Source organism: Lissotriton helveticus, chromosome 7, assembly GCF_964261635.1.
Source record: "Lissotriton helveticus chromosome 7, aLisHel1.1, whole genome shotgun sequence".
NCBI lineage: Eukaryota > Metazoa > Chordata > Amphibia > Caudata > Salamandridae > Lissotriton > Lissotriton helveticus.
Genome location: NC_136068.1, coordinates 203868031 through 203883733, shown reverse-complemented (window position 1 = coordinate 203883733; position 15703 = coordinate 203868031).

Sequence of the window (15703 nt, the reverse complement as noted above, 5' to 3'; positions counted from 1 at the left end):
GGAGACCCTGCACTCTGAGTACGCGTATGGCAGTTGGAGGCTAAATAAGAGTAGGGCCAGGCAAATGAGGATAAAAAAAATAAAAAATAAAAAAAAAAGTCAAGACCCACCTGGATTCCTCATCCAATACATTAATTTATGGCTCCATAGACAGAGTTCCACACTCCTCACCAAAAAGGAGCTCATGAACTATTTTGAACTATTTTTTTGCATTCAATGAACTGTATAAAAACCATGGTAGACCAATTGAAAATTTGGACAGTCACCAGACCCTATGCCTGTAAGTGTTCTCCCAGCAGCACTGTTTAATTAAACAAACTGTTCCTGTTTTACCACATGCCTCTTGTCTCTTGTTTTTTCAAGTTATTTCATGTTCAAGCAACCCATAAAAGCATGCAGATCTAGATCATATGTTACTTTATATACCAATGTCAGAAATGTATGGTCTAAGATTGAATGGACAATTAGCGGGATAATCAATTTCAATATTACTCAAAACCCACAAAACATTACATTTGGGCCTTGGCCTATGAATCTTCTCATTAGAACTATGGAGAACAACCTTTATCTCATTGATCTTCTTCTAACAATAGGCATCAAAACAATTTTATATGAATGGAAGAATTTCAGCAACACTTCATATTGAATGTGGTGGGAGTGGATATGTTTTACGACAAGCTCAAATAATATTCTGGTTAACAGCAAATATAATATTAGATTAGCTATGCACTACGGAATACATTAGATCTCTACTTACAAAAGATTAAACCTCCAGAAAAATATATGCACCAACATATGGATTATGGATTCAATTATTGTATTTGTTTTGCCTCTAGCATCCATCTCCTTTTCCCCAACTCCTCTGGCCATCTACCTATTTTTCCTCTACTTTGTGTAATTGGCTATTTTTCTCTCTCTCTTGCTATTTCTCACTGTTCTGCTGATTTTCGTGCTTACCTCTTGTTTTGTTTCATTTATCCTTGTGGGGTTCCATTATGCACTATTTCAGTTGACTGAAACCTTCATGATCTATTAGAAGTTACACAATCTTGCGACTTTTATTAGTATGTTTTCAAATATTAACTCTATTTTCTTTCACCAGACTCTATGGTTTTAAGTATGTCAGGCAAGTACATTGCTTCTCATACTATATTGTAATTCTTTAAAAAGCTAATAAAACGTTCTGAAGTCTAGTGTACACCGCTGCTTTCAGTGTTCCGGTGACAACAGGTTTGCACTTAAAATTAGAGGTAACGCCATCTCGAGAACCACCCGGTTCTCTATTTGTAATACGGCTATTTGCATATAAAGCATCACAGCTGAGGTATATAGAAGATAAAAGAATACCATACATTCTTGAGCATATCTCTATAGGATTATTAGTGATTAGGTACAGTCGGTACTTAGGGCTCCTTGTGAATTTGCGGAAATTATAATGATCAGATCGCCTTTATAGGGCTAATATTCAACTAACACCTAATCAAACTAGAATCGGAAAAAGCAAATAGTATTTATGACAGTTAACTGTTGTCCAGTTTTTATAGTGCACAGTGTGAATGTAATAAAATATATGCCATGCACATTTCTACAACAGAATAACATCCTTGTGAATGATGAACAAGTAAATGATAACACCTCACAAATAACATTTCATTTAATAGATCCAAGCAGTTCTTTCGAGAGCGTACATTATAATTATTCTAATTGTAAATCGGAACATGCTATTTATATTTCATCCCATAATTTCAAAGAGTGGAATCTTAGTCATTTGCAAATATTAATGATCTTGTTTTCCGGTACAGTGTTAAAGACATATTTTTGATCCTAAGTCACTTTGTATGGTGGTATTGGTTTATGTTCAACATAATGAGCTAATCTTCAGTACTAAAATTATTTTAATATTATGCAGCTAAATATCATTGAAGAGGTTGTTGGAATTCGATTCGTACTCCAGATCATACACAAATATGTATTTGCTTTTTTCAGATCTTAAAGAATATGTTTAGTTAGCAAGTGTAAGCATATCGTTAAAAGGCCTGTTTGATGAATATCCCTTGCTGGCCCTTTAATCAGCTTTTCAAAGTGTTTATCTATCTAATACACCTCTAACCCGTGAATAGCAACACCTGATATGGCACCAGGGGCCTCATTTATGAGGCCATGCGTCAGTTTTGCGCTTCCGATGCGTCACTTTTTGTGACGCATCGGCGGCGTAAAACATGCCTCCTGTTGCGCACTATTTACAAAGTGACGCATCTAAGCAGATGCGTCCCTTTGTAAACCCCTGCGCTACATTATACCTGCGTCAGGTATAATGTATGCAGTGGGGGCGTTCCCCCGCAAAAAGCCTCGTAATAGTGATGCAGTGAAATCTATGAGATTTCACTGGGTCACTTTTAGGACGCTGTTGCGTCAAAATCTGGCGCCTGCCTCCCAGCAGGCGTACGACTGACGCAAGACCTTTCACATGGGGCTTTCCCCATGTGAAAGGACGCATTGCTGGAGTTGCGTCACTTTTGTGACACACCCCAGCCATGCGTGACTTTTGCGCTTACAGATACGTCAGAAATACTGACGTATCTGTAACTCCTTGCGACATGATGCGTCATACTGTAAATATGACACATCAATAATGTCGCAAGGAGTGCGCACTGAGAAGTGACGCATCGCTGCTTTCACGCAGCGATGCGTCATTTCTCATAAATGAGGCCCTAGGTTCTAGAATGCAGGTAGGCAAATGGCATGATCCAAAGCCACGGATTCAGAGTAGATCACAAGGATATAATGTGAAACATAATTAATCAGCATGCCTTCAAATTGTAAAACTCACATGCTCACCAGTGAATCCTTGTGAGAATGAGAAGAATAACAAACATTCAGGTAGGGGGGCACCTGGCTGTCAGGGGCTACTGGGCCGCAGTCATGGGGCCTGGGGTCGTTTGTCTTTACTGTCTCAGGGTACACACTATTATGGCTGTGCAAACTGGACCAAGTACAAACCCTTCAGCACTTGGCTTTTAGTGGTAGCAATGGTGAGGAGTCAGAGGCTTCTCATGGAGGTTAATGTGGGGGTGCAAAGGCTTAGCCCTCAAACCCGCAGCACTATAAGATTATTGTCAGGCTCCTCAAATAGAAAAAGACTTTACTTTACATCAGCCGCGGTCGGTAGTGGGTGTACCTGCCGGGTGGTGACATGGGGAGGGGCAGGATGGGGGGTAGTAATCTATGGATTACGGAGCTTTACAGGTAAGTAAACATATAAATGAATAAAATGAATTTCGTTGCGTGCACTGCATCCCCAAATGCGATGCAGTGCGCCCAACGAAATTCGTTTTATTTATTTATATGTTTACTTACCTGTAAAGCTCCGTAATCCATAGATTACTATCCCCCCATCCTGCCCCTCGCCCTCCCCACGTCACCGCCCGACAGGTACACCCACTACCAACCGCGGCTGCTTAACATAAAGACACAATACTGCACACTTCAGTAAAGCGATAGATAGCCAATACTCAGATTTGAGTCCCATGTGCTTCAAAGTGGGACCCCAACTAGGCCCTGTACCCACCCTTTCAACCTCTACTTCAGCTTGTGGATAAGGTGGCTTAGTCTCTAGTTCAGTTACAGAACTTCCCTGCCCTCTCTGGGCATACAGTCACTCCTTGAGATCAAATAGCCTGTATAGTCTCACCTCAATTCCTTTTTCCTGGTTGGTGTGGATCCTCGATGGGCCTCCAGCTGGTGGACGGGTTTACTGGTGGTGCACAGGACCAAACACAAAACTTTGGTCAGTCCGCCTCTGGTGGGGTGACTGCAGGCTGCATGGTGAGCCATCGGAGAATAGCTGCAGGAGGTGCAGCTTCTGGCTTTCGCCCTATTATGGGTTCTCACATTCTTTCTGCACTGATGGGATTCACAGGCTCAGTGTCCCCGAATCCTATGGTGAATATACTGTCAGTTGGTCTGGATCCCCCAAGAGTGGAGGTCTTTAAGCAGTGCTTCTCTCCAGATTCAGGGCTCTGGTGATGTCAGAGTACTTCTACATACTGTAGAGAGCACAATAGCAGTAGTCCGATTGGGCCCTGGGGGTCTTCAGCACTATGGTTGCCAGACAATGTGAAAGGACTTCATTAGTTCTCTCCTCCACACACAGAGTTCTGGCAATGATGAAGTACTTCTAGGCATAGGTGGAAGCACACTGGTAGTAGGCTGATCATGTGCTGGAGTCTTGAGCACCTTGGGTACCAAGCACCATTTTGCCAAGAAAGTGCCTTATGGGTATGGCCTTCATATGAGAGAAGCATAGTCCATTTGTCATTTATCATTGGCTAAAAGACAGCACCCAGGCGCCCCTCCCAGACTTATCATCGCCCGCATCCTCAATCACCGGGACCGTAATGCCATTCTGAAGGAAGCCAGAAACCACCAATACCTTAGGTTCAAAAATGTAAAAGTTATGATCTTCTCAGATTACACCTGCACAGTTCAAGAGTGTTGTTGGTCGTTTGAGGAGGTTCAACAGAAACTCAGAGCCTTAAACCTTTAATGTATGCTCCTCTTTCAGGCCCACCTGAAGCTCATACATCAGTCCTCGACCCATTTCTGCAATACCCAGGAGCAGGCATGGGAGTGGGCGACAAAGTGCCACAACCTCTGACTCCTGTGCACAGGGACAGGTCAAGACCTTCCATAGACAGACTATCATCCAGCAAGCCATTGGAGTCCCCCAAAGGGAAGCGACCTCGCTCATGAAGGAACTTACCTGGGTATTGGAACCGGCAGTCCTCCTCAAGTCTATTGCACGATGTAACTGTGGCAGGGGTTTCTATGTCAGAGGCCACCCTCTTCAACACACACCGGATCTCTCTGGCACCAGATTGAAAATGTCAAACCTGCTATCTAATGTAAGGGGGCTTCACATGGTAGGCATATGAACCATAGGAGACTCCTTGCTACCGTGACATCAAGACTTGTTAGATAATTATAGCTGTTGGAGATTTGCTTGGGGGAGCAATGAGGAAATGCACCTATTACTGCGGCAATGCTGTCCCATATGATTGTTGTCTACTGTTGGGCAGTAGAATCTTTATCTGGGGAACCGTGGAGCAATTGTACAGGCTTCAGCCCTTTAGACTGTGACATGTTCTAGGGTGGGGTGACAGATACTTCAGGGGTGGAAGTGTGGGGAAGGGGGATGTTGGGGGTTATTGTTTTGTTTTCCTTTTTGATTTTGAGTTTATACACAATCAGTGTAATACAAACCTCTGTAATACTCCTGAATGAACTTGCACTTTAAGCTTTCAAGGCGAACACCAGAAATCAGCACATCTCTTGAAAGGACACAAGCATAAGGATCCACCCCACAGTCCCAAAAGGTTATTTTCATTTTATGGAACATTAATAGTCTACTGGAGCATATTAAAAGGTCGGCCGTTATGAGGTGCATAAAGCCTCTCCAGAGGTGGTCATGTTCCAGGTAACCCACCTATTAGGCACACATTGCTCTGTTCTTGGTCGATTTGGATTTGATTGGGTATTTAATACAGGATTCTCCAATGGCTCCTGGGGGGTGGCAATTCTGCTGCACTTGGGCTCCTACTAACGGTCACAGCCTCACATCTGGTGGCATTATTTAAAAAGAACAGCATTCTACATTTTCTGTATGTCCTGGCCAAATTTCCCCACTCGATTCCTAGGAGGTGGTTTCAGACCATAACATCAAAAATTGCAGTCTTTCTATGGGTAGGTAGCCACCACTGGATGGCCTTCATTAATGGATGGCAGTCTCCATATGATGGGGAAGTGGGTATGACAGACCTGTTTAGCTGCTACCTACCCGTCCAAACTGCAATTATAAATGAGTGGGTCAGTGGAGGTTGGGATGACCCCATCTACCCCATGGAACTATACCTACTGGTTCTGGATGGCCGTCTGGGTTTTCGATATGGAAATCCAGTTCCTCATTCCCTTCCTGACTGTACACCGGTGGCCTTGCTCTGCTGGAGGGCTGCATTTCACCTTTTTACACCGGGATGACTTTGTTATAGCTTGGAACCTCGCTGCCCCATGTAGCGGGACTGCAGGGCCTCAACTAATGGAACAAACTAGAGATCACCCACCTGTAAGATGTGTGGCGAGGGAACCCCCTGAAGTAATTATGACAACTCCAGGAGCACTACCAGCTCTCTCCTACACAGTTTTATCGCTACCTTCAGTTGCACCAAGCATTATCCGAACACATTCCCACAGATACCCACATACATGACTTCAACCCTCTTAAATCCAAGATTTTACTGAGAAAGCTGGGCAAGGGTGTCAATTCTCGCATTTTCTGCTCCCTAATCATCAACGCCCCTGACTGCTTCTCCTCCCTCCATCACAGTTTGGAGGCTTGGGTGGGAGACCAAGATGATTATGAGTGGCGCGAGGTCCAGATGGCCCAGAGGTAACTGATTAGCTCTGTCTGATTGAGAATGGTTCAGCCTAACTATCTACATATCATACCTACTTGACACCCCCCCCCCCCTCAATGCCTACACTGTGCTTGGAGGATGCCACATGCCAGCTGCACTAGATGCTCATTAGTTGAGGCTGATTTTTTCTATATTGTTTGGGTCTGCTCTGCAATCACCTCCTTCTGAGAAGGAATTGGGAGGGAGCTTTCCCGGGTCCTAGGGCACATAGTGGAACTCACTCACAGGGTGGCATTGTTGGGACTGTTGGCAGATGTTGTGGGACAGAAATTGGAAAGAACATTTGTGGGAGTGACCACACTAGTAGCCAAGAGAGAGATCGCCTGCAAGTGGAATTTACCAGATCCCTTTTCGTTGACGGATTGTAGAAGAGATGTGGACTGGTGCGCTCTTTTGGGACAACCAATCTAAAAGACGCACAGAAGCACAAGAAGATCTGGGACAAGTCTGGGAGTACCACGGACTGAGAGGGGGACTGTAATAATATGCGATTGCTGATTTAATGCTACTTTCTATATTATACCTTGTGGTGAAATAAATTGACTTTGTATTTTTAAGTTTGGAAATCTATAAAATGTGGTCATTAAAAAATATCAAGGGTGCTCAAGTACCTTGCAACAGCCAGCTGCTCCACAAGCTCATCGGCTTTGGGAGTCTGCTGTGCATCAGTCTGGTTGACTTCTTTGAGACAGTGGTTGTCTAAACAAATGTGCAAATCTGCCAAACTCTGCTTGGGCACCAAAACTACTGGACATACCTAATGGCTACAAAACTGTTCAATAACCCACTAGTCCAACATCTTGACCACTTCTGCATTAATGCATCCCTGGACTAAGTCAGATATTCAATAAGTCTTATTTTTTTAATGAAAGACTATGGGCCTGATTTAGGTCTTGGTGTACGGGTTACACCATCAACAGTGACGGATATCCTGTCCAGTGAAATATAAATCCCACAGGATAAAATAGGATTTATTTTTCAGCAGACAGGATATCGGTCACCGTTGTGATAAGTAACCCATTCACCAAGATCTAAATAAGGCTCTATATACTGTGTCAATCTCATGAATACAGACAGGTGTCTACCCTGGTGTCAGTGAGAAGTGGGAAATCCGTCACTAATACTCTTTACATTCTCTCTACTGTTTAAGTGTCCACTCAGGGGCAAGGTGTACCCCTTAAACATATCCAACCCTCATATCATTATTGTAGCAACAAACGAAGGCCATTGCCATGATGTTCATTGTAAAATCTCTCACGAGGTAAGACTTTAGCTGGTTCACAAGGAACACCTTCATTGGTTCCCATGTAGCACCTGTGTCCATCGATTAGTTAATATCACACACACCTTCTACACTTCTTAATATGGCATGCACCACTTAACCTCCAAAGCTCTGGGGAAAATGGGCTTTAGTACTAACATCTTCCGACCTTCTTGGTACTCAAGCAGCATCCTTTTTTGGTCATAGGATTCCTTTATCAGGTCTTGGCTAGCATGAAGATTTTGCTTCACCAGCCTCATGTATTCCACCATCAACTTCCTGAGGTCAATCATATGGTCCACCATATCCTCTGTGAAAACTCTTCAGTTCCTTCCCACCATTCTCTAATCAAAGTGAATGTTCCCCACACTGCGTGTCCAAACAGAAGCTCAAATGGGCTGAACCCCATCTCCCAGTAAGTGAATAAGAGACTTGACGAGAGAAGATTCCACTTTCCCTTGAGGTTCTCATCAGGCTCTAAAATATAAAAAAATATAATAATCTTTCAGCCAGACCAGTGAAGAGATTCTTTATTGTCCTTCTCTCACAAAATTCAAAGTTCTTAATGTTAGGCCTCGCTGGAACTCATGGAGTTTCACTCAACGGATTTCCGCGGAGTTAGCGAAAATCTCCGCTAGATTCTGTGAGCGGGCAAAGCATACTGGCATTGTCTGTGTCGTTGCATCAGCTGTCCATCACACACATTTTTCTTGTATTTTTTACATCACTTGGAGGTGAGCTCACTCTCACTGAAGGACCCAGTGCCTACCTCATTCAGTTGTAAATACAAACCTACCCTGTAGAATGTAATTGCTCCTCTCCCTTCTGGACCCCTGCATGGCTCACCCAGTGCTGTCTCCTTTAGTCATGCTTGAAGAAGACTGATTTTCTCCTTGAGCCAAGCACGAAAGGAGGGGGAAGGACACGTCCTGCCAGCTTGCAACATGCAGAAATGGGAACAGATTGAGTGCCGTTCAGTTGAGTGCAGCACTTTATTTCCACCCCCTGGAATTGAAGCCGCATGGCACAAGGTTCCTAAGCTACAAGGTTCCTACCTCACATACAGCCCTCTGCATCCAGTGTCTCCCGCCCATAGAGTTGTACTTAGCTGAGGCAGGAGTTTCTCCACATCTCTGCTTGCATGTTCATTTGGCCTGTCATCGTGAGTGTACCTCTGATTTTACACGGCGAGTGAGTACCTCACAGAAAACAAGTTAAAGGTTTTATGTTTGGTGGACATACACGGGGCACTTTCCTGATGTCTTATGTACTATGGCACAGGGTAAGGTGGGCGTTAGCGAAAGTGCAATTTTGTTTCCAGGCCCATTCAACTCCAGGTCTCTCTTGCCAGACTGCTAGATGAGTGCTAATTGTATACATCCGTCTTTGTGGTACCGGCAAGTGGCCCCCTGAGAACTCTGTCCTGAGACTACAGACTCATTAATGACCAGGGATACTCATTTTATGAATGTTTGAAGCATGAAATTGGATTTAGTCTCTCTAAAATCGCTATGGCCCACAGGTTATTCACAGCTTTCATCAGCAGGCGCATTAACTCACTGAGCTAATTTCCATATTATGCCATATTGTGCTTCTCACACGCTCAAGGCCTCACATCACTTGAGCAGAGATCAATGTGACCGCTCAGACCTCTGCCCACACGGTGAACCTGGGCAACACTGACAGTGGCCTGTTATCAGCATCAATTGAATGAAAAGGTTCATGTCTCCTTCAGTAGTGAACATCTACTTGTTCCAGCTCTACAGACTGAAAATAATTTTGCATCTTTTAATATTTCCATGCAAATGGATGTTCTAAGATCCATTTGTATCAGCCCAGTTAAATTGTTGTATAAACATCTACCTGATATTACTTAACTGTATTTTTTATTAAATCCAGCAGGTCCAGAACTACTCGGCTAGATTATTACTCAGTCTGAAACCCTAAGATCATCTCTGCAATGGACTGGCTGCCATTCACTGTCTCCCTGTGATTGAATGGATTGACTTTAAAGTGTTGTGTTTGGTCCACATGGCAGTGCACTGACCTAGTGGTCCCTTCCTAAAAGGTGGATTACATTGTTACCATCCTCCTCCATTATTAAGATCAAAAGACCAAGCTGCAGGGTGGGGGTGTAGTAAACTCCGGAGCCGCAACTGCATGTACGTCCCTTGTAAAATGGTATACCAAATGCCCGGGGCCTCTAAATTAAATGTTACTAGTGGGCCTTCAGTGCTGCATGCACCACCCACAGAAGTAGCATTTCAAACCTGTCTCAGACCAGCCACTGCACGGCTTGTGTGCACAGTTTACTGCCTATTTTGACTTGGCATTTACAACTACTTGCCAAGCCTTGAACATCCCTTTTCCCACATTTAGGTCACCCTTATGGTAGGCCCTAGGTAGCCCTATGGGCTGGGTGCTGTGTAAGTAAAATGTAGGACATGTGCCTTTATTGTGTGGCATGTCCTAGTAGTAACAAACAGTCCTTTTCTTTCTCACTACTGTGAGGCCTACTCCTCTCATAGGCTATCATTTGGAATTCCCTTGTAGGTACTTAAGTTATAATTACTGATCTGATAGGAGTAGCGCTGCCACGTTTGGTATATTTGGAAGAGTGGTGATTAATCCTGCTTGCTGCTGCAGGTGGATTTTACATTACTATTTTATAAATGCCACTTTTAAATATCTGCAATATCTGCAATATCATATCAGTTGATCCAAGTGAAGTATCTTGTATTTCGTCTAAAAACGAATCAAAACACCCACGGATTAAAAATCGTAGGGTAAAAAATCTGCTCAAAATAAAATAAGTAGCAGAATCAAAAAGCGACTGGGTTCCTTTCATTTTTATACACTTTTAAAAAGTGGGCATTTCTCTGTGCTTATAACTCTGTGTGCTGAGCCGCATGACTACAATCCACATCTGGGCCTGATTGACAGCTATATTTTGTTCATACTTTCCAGACAGCCAACACACAGGAAGTGTTGGGTATGACAGGGTTACATCTGCCTACTGATAGAATTCCCGAGCTGAGAGAAAAGCGGAACACACTGACATTTGTATAGGCTGTGTCCTGCCCTCACACAAAGGGCTCATTTACAATCTTGTGATGTCCGGAGCCAGGGCTGGGGTTGAAAGGGACTGTTGTGCACTTCTAAGGTTTCTTTTGAAGTGCCCCTTCAAAGAAAGACATTTCTGAGTATAAGTACAGGGGCTCTGATCCCATGTTTTAGGGCACTTTTCGAACTGGGACTAATTATTGTCAGAAGAATTGCTGCACTGCACAAAGGACTCATCTGGGCTGCTCTTCTGTTGTTGCCCTGCTACTTGCAGGTTGGCCTAAAAGACTCACTGGATTGCTTTTCTGCTTGTTACCCTGCTACCAGATGCCCCCTGACTCTGATCTAACCAGACTTTCCAGGCTGGACAATTGCTCGGTGTCCAGTGTTCTCAGGAGGCTTGTTGGTTTGTCCCACCTGTTGATTAGGGATTCTCAGGGACAACAAAATATTCCCCCAGAGTGCTGGTTTCTGCTCAATTCCAGAGCATGGTGAGTGCATTGTCCTCCTAGTGCATGTGGAGCACTTTGCTTGGGGCCACTCTGCAGTGCGAGCAAGTTTATTGGAAATGTACTGACCCAGGCCATGGTGAACGCTTTGTGAACTTTCAGCGAATAATAGGCGATGTGTCCAAGCGGAAAGGATGCCTTTCAGAGTTACATCTTAGTGCGGCTCCCCCTTCAGAGGCAGGGAGGGAATCCTCTTTCCCAAAACCAGCTCCTGACCGCATGTCTCCGCCACCGCAGTGCCACACACTCACGAGCAGCGGCCTCCTTTTTGATTCTGTATGCGGAGGGGTCCAAGGAGGGTCACCCCAGCGATATTCAAGTGTACCTTCCCCCCTTCCATTGGTGAGGATCCTAGAGCATTGCATGCAGAGGTTTGAGAGCCTCTGTGAAGAGTTACAAATGAACACATAATAACTAGTAGGAGCGCAGGTGCTCTGGCGGATTTGCTTACGAATGCACACGATTCAGTAAGGCTCACAGAATTACTGTAACCAGCCTAATAAAAGCTCTGAGCCGCTGTCGCCTGTGTTCTCTGGTTATCTGTATTATAATTCAGGTGCTTATCTCAGCGAGTTTAGATCTCTTGGACTGATTATATAATTTATATCTTGTTACAACCTGAGCCTTATCATAGTAAATGCATTTCGTTCTCTGTATTTATGACTCATGTCATTTTGGTCCATGTTTTAAGTACAAAATGTGGCATATTTTGTATATAATCCTGTGTGGAGTCTCTTTTGTGGTGTATTTATTGTGTTACTGGTGTGAGTGTGTTGCACAAATGCTTTACAAATTGCCTCTGTGGATAAGCCTGATTACGCTGTACCAAGCTGCCAAGGGGGAGAGCACAGGCTATCTTTGGTGGGTAATTTACTTGCACTGACTTGAGGGGTTGGTTCTGACTGACTGAGTTGCATACCCTAGCCGATCAGAAGCCCCATTTCTAACACATTGCCACAGAGCAGCTGGTTCACCCACTACCTTGTGTCAGGCAGCTGCTCTGTATGCCCCACAGAAACAAAGGCTGCAAGGTCTCCATGGCCGGTTCCTTTATTGTCTGTCATAGTTGAGTATGGGGCTCCACTCTCCTGTATTGGTCTCTGGTGCCAGGCTGACAAATGAGTCCTTTGTGTGATTCGTGGATATAGACGTCATACATGTATGCATGACGAATTCCAGCACTGCCTGACGTGCAGGTCTTAACCATGAATGACCTTGTGCATTTGACCTCGATTTCTGCAACTGATTAGTGAATCTGTTACTTGTAATTGCTTTATATTCTGCTAAATCTCTCTGTGGAACTAAAGTCAGCACGCTGCTTCAACACTACTGTCTAAATTAGATAGAGAAATATCAACATTCCAAACATAGCTTCAGTGCTAATCAGTGGTGTGTGGCAGCTCGGTTGTTCAGATGCCCATGGAACGGTATGGAGAGGTTGGCAGTAATTGTGGGGTCTTACCAAAATACCTATAATTAGGACCCCGTCGTTCTTGAAGGCTTTCTCCCCTCATAATATTGTTTCTAAGGTTTAAGTCTCTTTTGACCTCTTGTTTTGGATAGTTAACCCTGTTATTATACTCACATCGCACAGCATGATTGCACCAGATTTATTACTATTTTCAGATTGTGACTTTTTCTCTTTTCTTGTAGCTCGTCGTTGTTCTCAATTACCTACCGCACTCGCTTTTTATGAGAAACATGTAAATGGTAGTCATTTAATGTGTTATTTGCGTTACGTGGTGCAGTGATTTTTATAACCTCATTTACACATCAAAAAAACTATTGTAATTGGTTTGGAGTTTAAGAAAATGGGAAACATTTTCCTTTTTAAACGAAAACTTCGAAACAAGTTGTTTTAAATTTGAGAGTCAGGTCTACCTGTCTCACCAAACGTTTACAGAGCGCAATAGTGAATTTTTATATCATACTACCAGAAAGCTGATTTATTCAGATTATGAACCAATGACACTCAACTCTGATGCACCTTCTCCCAGGACGTAATTGTAAAGCATCCGCTGGGTTGACAGTGCTTGTCAGTAGTTGTCTAAATTCACGTCAAAGCGCCCGATTTTGGTTAAACAAACCTGTTAATTACAATAGTGTAAATTTCCCCTTCAAAATCGATATATCTGACGTGCAGACATTGTCTTTTGTTTGCAGATGGTTCTCAGCATAACCTAAACGTAGCTACGGGAAAATGTACGTGCCTTCTTTATTACCGTATGTGCCTTCTTTATTACCCGGTATTCCTAAACACGCTCCACGGTTGTTTTTTTCCCTCAAATCTGTACGTGATCTTTGACAAGCATAGTTATTTACCTCTAATAAACACCATGGACATTTGTATGCCACATGGAACCAGCCCTTAAGGGCCTGATTATGAACTAATCCACATTTTTTAATCCTGTGCAAACCACTTGTGAATGTGGGGATAACATCGTTGCCCTCACAATTTTCTCCAGGCATTTATCAGCAATTAAAACATATAGGGAGTCATTAGGATGGTGGGCGGACTTAGTCCGCCCGCCATCCTATCGGTTATTGAGACCGTCTGCCATAAGGGCGGGGGTCCCGTGGGGGGTATTAGGATGTGCCCGCCACTGTGGCACTGCTGCCACAATGCTAAAAATGCACGTATGCATTTGCATAAACAAATCGGCAGGCACCGCACGGTGCCTGCCGCTTTCTTAATGCAAATGCAGGGGGGTACCACAGGTACCCCCCGTGTGCACCCCCCACCTGTCCTTCACTTTGGGGGTCCGCAGGGGGCCCCCAAAGTGAAGATCGCATGCCTTTCCACGGAAAGGCATCTAAAAAAGCCCATGCTAATATGGCTGGCGGTGTCTATTAGACACCGCCACCATATTAGACCTTTTCCGCCCCGGTCGCAAGGTGACCGGGGCGGAAAAGCGGCGGACGGTCTTTCCGTCCGCTGCGGTTCCGTCCGCCATACTAATATGGCGGGGGGTCATTAAAGTGTGGATGGCGGGCGGATTGCCCCCGCCAGACTGGCAGTGACAACTGCCAGACTGGCGGGGGCAATCCGCTCGCCATCCTAATGGCCCCATAGTGAGAACTCATAAGAGGTAACTTTTGTGAAAGGGCCTATCATACTCAGGATTCTGCAATCCCTGTATTAAAAACACGTCTCTTTGTTCTGTATTTCTTCCATTGGAGCCTTCAGGTGTGAATGTCAGAATGTAAATCTGGGAATTTACAGTTGTTAACAAAAGCTGTTACCCACTGTTGCTATGTCAAAAAATTAATTTAAGACTGTCCATGGCAGGGCTCTTACAGAGCATATCAGAGTAGCTCTGCAAACCACAGAGCAAAGTTTTAACAACAGAAGGAAAAGAAGGCACAGAGAAAGGTGGTAGTGGGGGTGGCAGGCAGCCAGGTTTTTTTCACATCTGGTGCAAGGAGAAGAAGCCATGTTCTGTATGGTTTCCTAATCACTCCTGTGCATACCAGTTGAAGGCAGAGGCAGATGATTTTGGGGGGCTATACGTACTATAACATTAGAGATGGGTGAAAAGTGAATTACAGGGATATTTTTCACTTGAGGGTTTTGAGTGACATTAGAGACAGAGAGCTTCATTCTTATTGCCTATTTGATGTCACTCAGAACCCCTCGGTGAAAAACATCCACTGTAATTCACTGATACTATCTACATTTCTGTTATAAAGAGATGATATGGCCACCCAACTGTAATAACTTGTTATATTTGAGTTCTGATGTCACAATGCCTGCTGACAGAGCCAGCAGCCTGGGGAGAGGAAGGCCAGGTCATGGAGCATAATTAAAACAGTTGTTTAAAGAACTAAAAGCAAAACATTGCTTTTCCATCTTCTGCTCTGTTTTTCTAGCAGTACAGTGACATGCAGAAAAGAGATATGTGTAGCAACATGTTATTTTTTGCATTCCTGCGGTAATTATAAAAAAGTTAGAATCGTTCTCCATGTTTTTACACATATCAGGCTACTACACCTTTTTAAAAAACAAAAAACTGACTTGTATTAAACTGATTTTGATATAATTTAGCTCAAAAATATGAAACTGCTTTCTTCATGTGTTACATTTTGCACAAGTGCTTCTCTTTTTATTGGTCAGATTTACAAACTCGCTCTCTCTTTCATATAAAAGAGCTTTGCACCTAGGTGCTTTGTTTAAAAGGTGATCGTGTGACCATGTAATATAAGGAATAAGGTACACCTTGCCGTACCTGATAAGGATATTGCAAGTAATTCCAGAGTTCAATAACCTTATAAATAAACTCAGGGGCTTATTTATGAGCCGCTTGCTTTGCCGGTGCGTCTAAGCAGATGAGTCACTTTGTAAACCCCTGTGCTACATTATTCCTGCGTCAGGTATAATGTATGCAGGGTTGGCGTTC